This window comes from Manis javanica, chromosome 7, assembly GCF_040802235.1.
Source record: "Manis javanica isolate MJ-LG chromosome 7, MJ_LKY, whole genome shotgun sequence".
NCBI lineage: Eukaryota > Metazoa > Chordata > Mammalia > Pholidota > Manidae > Manis > Manis javanica.
The window spans coordinates 4,095,910-4,103,655 of NC_133162.1; the positions used below are offsets into that span (position 1 = coordinate 4,095,910).

The following is a 7,746-nucleotide window of genomic DNA, read 5'->3' on the forward strand; positions in this document are numbered from 1 at the left end:
ACTGTGGACAATCCTGGACCATCCTGGGCACCCCCAGTCACCCCACAGTTACCCTGACAGCCCAGGGCCACCCAGACATCCCAGTCATTCTTTACATGCTCCAGTCACCCCGATAACCTGGGGCCACCCCAGATATCCAAGTCATTCTGTATAGCCCCCCAGTCACCCCAACAACTCGGGGCCACCCCAGACATCCCAGTCATTCTATACATGCCCATCACCCCGATAACCTGAGGCCACCCCAGATATCTAAGTCATTCTGTATACCCCACAGTCACCCTGACAACCCGGTGCCACCCCAGACATCCCAGTCATTCTGTACACCCCCCAGTCACCCCAGCAACCCAGAGCCACCCCAGACATCCCAGCCATTCTGTACACCCCCTAGTCACCCCAACAACCCGGGGCCACCCCAGACATCCCAGTCATTCTGTACACCCTCCAGTCACCCCGACAACCCGGGGCCACCCTGGGCCTCCCAGAGCCAACTGCTTTCTCACTGCAGCGCCTCTGGTGGCTCCATCAGCCACACATCATGCTTCTCTCTGCATTCACGGCCAACCTTGCTCAAGAGCAGCAGAGCCCAGCCTGTTTTCTCTGACCCTGCTCTCTGGCTTCCACCCGTCCCAGCACCCCCTTCCTGTGACCATCACCAACGGCCTGTTGCAGCGGGCGCCATTCGGGTCCCGTTCTCCCTCCCTCTGTGGCGCCGGACCTAGCGACACGGCTGCCTTCTTGCTGCGCCTTCTCCTTTGCCTTCCAGGACAGGACCCTCCTGGGCGGGACCTCTCTGGCTTCTCCAGCTTGGTGTCCTCAGAACCAGACCAGCCCTTAGAGGCCTCGCCCCTCCAGGTGTGGTCCAGGCACCAGCAGGGGCTGCGGGAAATGCAGCATCTCGGGCTCCACCCTAGAAACACCAAATATGAGTCTGCGTTTTAGCAAGACCCCCCCAGGTGACCTGAGCACATATTAAACTCCGTGAAGGGCTGCCTTAGAGCAGTGGCTCCAGTTAGTTAATCATAGAAATCGCCAGGGGCACCAGGGAGTCCTGCTCACCACCCCCAGAGGACGGCGCCCCCCACCAGGGCTGGTGTCGCCTCCTTACCCCTTTCTCCCACACTGCCCACTTCTGCCCTCTCCCAAGGTTTAATCAGCCCTTCTGCTGATGTCCCTCAGACCTGTAACTCCAGCTCGGATTTCCCTCTCACATTCCATCCATTCACCTGTGTCTGTGTCCTGGAGCTGCCTAACAAAGGACGACAAGCGAGGTGCTGGACACAGTAGGAATGCCATTTGTTTCTGGAAGCCAGAGCCAGAAATCAAGGTGTTGGAAAGGCCGGCTCCTCCCCGGGCTGCTGGCGCTGCTGGCGATCCCTGACCTCACTTGCCTCCGCCTCTGTGACCACGTGGTGCTCTCCCCGTGCCTACCAGGCCTCAGTGCTCAGATCTCCCTTTCCTTGCTCTTATGAAGACACCAGTCACCAGCTGAGGCCCCCCTAACCCAGTATGCCCTCAACATGGCTGCATCAGCAAGGAGCCCAATTCCAAATAAGGTCACACTCACAGGCATGTCCCCACACCATCCACAGCCCGACAGTTGTGTTGGGTGGTCCCCAGAGCCCCTTCAGTATGGCACGCCTGGCGCTCCCTCTCACACCTGCTCCAGCTTCTGTCCTCCCCTCCCAAAGGACCCACCAGCCACCGAGACCTGGACATCAGTCCCTGTCGCCCCCACCCTCGTGGCCCCAGAGCCACCAACTCACCTCACACCGCTCTCTGTCCCACTGTCCCCCTCTGGGCAGATCCCCATCCTGTCACCTGCACATGATTCCAGCTCTCCCTGTGGCCTCCTCTCCTCCGGGCCAGCTCCCCCGAGTCCATTGCTGACTGAATTCTCTTGCTAAACACAAATCTGGTCTTGTCACTTCCCTGAAAACTGTCTTCCATGACCCTGATGGAAGCCACACTCCTCCATGGGTTTTTCTAAACCCAGAATGCCCTGGCAGCCCCACCCCCCCGGACTCACACCACTGGTTCCCCTGCCCAACCCGATGCCAGCCACACAAATAGCATCAGCTCCCAGCAGGCACTGCCTTCTCAGGACTGTATCTCCTCACCTCATAGGTGTCAGCTTACACCTCACCTCCTAGGAATCTGTCTCTGAGACCCAGGAGCTTGGGCATCTCTCCACTTCATCTTCACGACAGGTGTTCGAGCCCAATGCAAGGTCCACCCACTGTGTCAGAACCGCATACAGGCCTGAGTAGCTCACTACGTCGCGAGTTACCTATGGATTGGAAGTGGCTCTCTGTTACCACACAGCCCCTGTGCCTGGATGGTGCCTGGCATGAGAGGTACCCAGGTGTTGTGAGCCGAATTGGAATGAGGAAACCTAGAATGTCTCTCCTCTCCTTGACAGTCGGGACTCAGGGCAGACTTCCCAGGGCAGCGAGCCTTCTCAGGGAGTACGGACTTGTGGCTGCAAGCAGTGCTTTGGGAGTTAAGTGCCTTGAAGACTGTTTTCTAGAGCTTGTCGCATGGAAAGTGGGCTTAACCACCCTGTTCATTTGCCCATCAACCCTGATAGAAAGGTGATAAAGGGCTCTTGCAATAAAATGCACCTAAAAATCTGCATGATCCTGAAATTTGTTTTGTTATTTTTTAAGGAAGCGAACTCCTTTCTCTTTAAAGCATTATCAAGTTTGAAAAGATGAACGAGCCAGTCTGCCATAGCTTCTTCTTCTAATTATTCTACAGAAAGCAGAGAACATGGTTTGGGGTTGGTCCTACCCCTAAGGAGCCCTTTACCTAATTAATTCCCATAAAACCTCTGCGAGTTAGGTGAAACGAGTTAAAAGTCAGACCTAATTCACAAGCAGCCAGGGGACCACATCTCAGGAATCACCCTCCCAAATGGAATCAAATCAGGGTCTCTGCAGAGAGCTGGCTTGCTGAATGGGGCATGGAGGCGTGATGCCTGCCCGTCCTCCTGTGGGTCCTCTGTGGCTCCACCATCACAGCCACACCCCTGGCTTGTCTTCATGTCTGTCCCCACTGGACTGCCTGGCATGCAACCCGCGGACATCACAGCAGGCTGAGCCTGGTTTGTAAGCAGTGGGCATCACCTCCATTTTAAAAGTCATGCTGTAAGCTGACACCTATATTCCACATCCCTACAGATTTCTTAATGAGCACATCAGGCCTTGTGCCCTTGGTGTTGAGAGGAAGGAAAGCCAGTACCTTCCCAACCCCACAGCACCCCTGAACTTGCAAATGCTCACAGCCTCTGTATCCAGCAGCCCAGTCAGATCATATTTACAGGCCAATGCTTTCCTTTATAACCAGCCACAAGCAAGCAAAAGGAATACACGCAGCACACAGCTCAGACCGTGCTGAGCTCAGCATCGCACACACATGCACACAGGCCTGTTGGTGAGTCGTACGGAACAAAGCAAGTGCGTGGCAGCAACGTGGGAGGAAGAGATGGACCTGAAAGATGAAGAGAAATCCCCCAAGTGCAGGGCGGCAGCGTCCAGACCGTGGAGCCAGAAACAGCGCGAGAAGTCCGAGGGCAGGCAGCCCAGGCAGGTCAAAGAAGACCTTCCTGACATTGCAGAGTGCCGCCCCCGGTCTGCGGGAAAGGCGAGGTCCTCCTGCCAGCTCAGGCCACAGTCCCCTGAGCCCCACCTGCAACCGCCCACCCCCGGTACCGCCACTGCACCCGCCACCAGGGCCCTAGTGGAAGCAGGCAAACAAGAGGATGCCACGCCTAGTGCAGCCTTCTGCTAGCGGTTAGAGCAGAAGCGACAAACAGCTCGTGGTGCCACACCATGGTGCAGTGACGCCGTACCCCAGGGAGGGTGACTGCGCCCCAGTCGGGCGCCTAGCACAGCACCTGGCCGACACGCGAACAGCAGCGCCCCAGTCCAGGAGAGAAGATCTTCATTCCCAAAGCGACAAAAAACAAACAAGCAAACCACCCACGTGATTTAAAGATCTTCACCAGAGACTCAAATGATTTGGTCTTGAGGCAGACCTGGAGATGGGCCGCTGAGATCCCCTTGCAGAGAAGCCCCCCCTGCCCAGCTGAACGAGGGAGGTCAGCCCCAGCGCCCTGCAGTTACCCCCCATCCGCCTCATCCTTTGGGCCAGGATCAAGCTCCTTGCGGACCGGCCTTCAGCTGGCGAGGGCCATGCTTCTCTGGGAGGGGCTCCTAGACAATCACTGGGTCCGGCAGGAGCTCCTGGGGTGTTGGGGCGTTTCCACCGACACGGAAGTCCTCTGCTCCTTCGCGGATTGACAGGGATGTTTTCAATTTGCCTCCCAGCCCAACAGCTCTCCGCCCAATCCTCCTTCTGCCACTTTCCCAAATGTTTCTTCCCCCAAATCTACACCCCTAATTGTTCCAATGTCTCTTTCATGGAACCCCAACCACCACAGGTTTCTTTGTAAAAGCTCCTTCTTCCCATGCTTACCATTCACTGTCCTGTCCTCAGTCACCTTGGTGAAGAAATTAGAAGCTGGGCCAGTCCTGACCAAAACACTGTGACACGGTGACTGCAGAGAGAACCACTGCGTCACGATAAAAACATTACGCTTCAAGGCTTAACCCACCAACGTCGTGTCAGTGGTGTATGGGACTCATCTTCCCGCAATGCTAGTGGGGGAATGCGCTCTTCTAGTTACCATCAGGGGCAGTGTTTCCCGAACCATGTGTCACCGAGTGATGTGAAGGTGAGTTCCTTGAGGAAAGAGCTCAGTAGGGAAACTTAGGGGGTAAATCCTGTACTTTAGCACTTTTTTTTTGAAATTCAGAGTGCACAGTAATATGTGGATGAGAAATCTTGCAACGAAGAAATATTTTTGACACTGTTTAATCAATGATTTTCCCAATAAAATCAACTATGGAATCTTATTTCCACACAGATACCTCTTAACATCTCACTAATTCTTCACATTTCATGAATGAAATGCTCAGAGACTGTGGGTGAGAGAAGATACCTCCTTTCTCTTTTCCTAAAATGAGCGTTTTCTTATAAATTATATGTAAGGTCATGCCGTCAGTTAGAGAAATGGAGAAATCAACATACCTTGGATTCATTACCCAGCAATACCAACTCAGTCCTGTCCTCTGGAGCTGACGTTCCAGTTACGGTCAGTGACAGATTACGGCAAGTAGGTATTATTTCCAGAGGAAAACAGAAAGGCAGGGAAAGAGGAAGGGGGCTAGGGGCTTACCACTTACAGAGGATGGTCAGGAAGACATTTCTCACCAGGTGGCATTTGACAGGCATGTGAAGGGAAGGACACCACAGGCCCCTTGACCACGGGAATTCCCAGGCCCTAAGGGGGGGGGGGGACACTGGGTGGGGACAGCAAAGAGGCCACTGGGCTAAAATCAGAGATTATGTTATTAAGGAGAGAACCTGATTCTTCAATCTCACAGGCCATCTAAGGACTGTGGGGTTTATCATCTTTCCTTCTAGGAAAGGATTCCGATGTCACATATGTTTGGCAAATGTTAAACAAACTGAAGAATTTCTTAGTGTCTTTAATATGCTAATGTTAAAGGGAGAAGGCTATACCATTTCCAAATCTCTTTCCTCCACAGAATTCTTTGGTTGGATGAACACAACTCCGTTTGGAAACCAGTTTGGGAATGTGGCCTAAAACATGAATTGGAGAAATGTTATTAACTCTTCTAGCAACTGAAGGTGTTAACAACCAAATAATTGTAGGTAGAGGAGCTTATAAGCAGAAAATGAGATGAACATATGTGTGTGTGTTCTTATATCAGGGAGTTATTTTATTTTATGAAAGTCAAGAGTCTGTGTAGCCAGCTGCACCTCCCCCAGTTTTTTCATGCCTGCCTTCCTGAGGTCCAAATGCAGAGGAGGTATTTGAAAACCATTCTCATATTTCTCAGAAAACTTCCATTTTAAGATTATGGAAGTTCTGTGCACACTATGGCATAGTATAATCTATTATGATATACAAAACCCACAACTACTCCAAACATTTTTTAAAATCTCAGAAAGATTAATTATTTACCTAATCCACAGTCATTTTTTATTACATCTCACTGATAAAAACACTTTGGGCGTAAAGGAAGAATATTTGAGATGCTTGTTGGCTGAGTTGAATTCATCTCCAGTGCTCCCAGAAAGTGATATTTATGACATCCCATATTTCTTTAACGTGCTGGTGACAGATGACCTAAGGGTCAACAGAATCTTGATCAGCGCTCTGGACTCAGTCCACATATGACATGAGCAATTTCTCTCACCCATCCCTCTCTGCCAACTCACTTAGGTCAAATAACCAATGTGGAAACAACTAGCTGAGTCCCTTAAACATGCTAGTAAGCAGTCATTAACCCCTTGCTTCCGAAAGAGCTGATAATTGAAGTAAATTCAATCCTGCATTTTCATATAGATCTGGTGTCCACAGAGAACTGATGTGAACAAACGCACTTCTAAAAAATTTTCTAAAAATTATAGCTCATAGTCCCTAGACAGAATGAAATGGCCTGCTAGAGAAAACAAAGAGACTATTCTGCAGTTTTTTTTCTGACTATAAAAAGTTAAAATAACCAACGAGCTGTTGGAATTAGTCATTTTTGACTCAGGAAACCTTAAATTATGAACACCATAAAGAAACTATAACTTCCTATTTAAAGGAAGCAAGATTATTTAGGTTGAGAAGATATATATAATATATAAGTATTTAATACTGAAGCAAAGACAAGTGAATAATGACTACTTGTTTTATATTTTTCATTTTGTTTTTAGGATATTAGAAAATGAAGTTAAAAGCAAAATCTTTTTAAAAACTATGCATCAGCAGAGTACTTATAACTGCAAATGCTAAAAAAAAATTTTAAGTACTAGTGAGTAAAATTCAATAATAGATTAAAAGAATGGAACATTATGACTTAGAAAGTTTTGTTCAAGAAAGTAAGGGGGGAAGTTCATATCTCTCCAAATCATAAATAATCAATTCAGTATATCATAAAAGTTTCTATAAAAAAATTCTGATTTAAGAAAACATCATACATTACAAAACCCTTGCTTGACATGGTAAAAAATGGTAATCTCCAACCAACATTAACATCATACTTAGTAGTGGAATGCTAGAATTTTTCTCATTAACACTAGGAATCAAGCTCTGATGCTCATTGTCAACCTTATGAATTATCATTGTTCTGGAAGCCCAGGATATACAAATATAATAAAAAGGAAAAATTATATGTATACTTACTAGAAAGGTTTGGTGAAAAATTAGCACTACATAGATAATAACTACTTATAAAAATGAAAGAGAATCCATTAAAAAATACGATTAACAAAACAGCTCTATAAACTAGATGGATTCTAGATAAACATATTAAAGATAAAATTATACCTCAATACCCTCCCAACTTGTGTAATAAATCAGATCAGCCAGGGTACAGCATGCAATACCAATATTCAAAAATCAGTCATATTTGTGTATTCTATCAATGAACAAGTTAAAAACAAAATGAACACTGTTCCTTTTATAATAGTATCAAAAAAGTTTTTAAGTAAAAAAGTACAAAATACTTATAAATTTATCAGACAAGTGCGAGACTTTACCCCGAAGCCATAAAGCAACATTGAAAGAAATTCAAGTTCTAAATAAATAAAAGACATCCCATGTTAACAGACTGAGAAACGATTACTAAGATGGCAGTACTCCCCAAGAGGATACAGGGATCCGCAGCA

General features: G+C 48.2%; 1 long non-coding RNA gene across 1 annotated transcript in view; it reads right to left on the minus strand.

The window, feature by feature from the left end:
• LOC140850327 (uncharacterized) overlaps positions 1–2,004 on the minus strand; it is a 125,515-nt gene extending 123,511 nt beyond the window's left edge. Inside the window, exon 1 of the long non-coding RNA XR_012132954.1 lies at positions 1,764–2,004. This is a non-coding gene — a long non-coding RNA (uncharacterized lncRNA). The remainder of the gene's footprint in view (positions 1–1,763) is intronic.
• Positions 2,005–7,746: the final 5,742 nt, after the last annotated feature.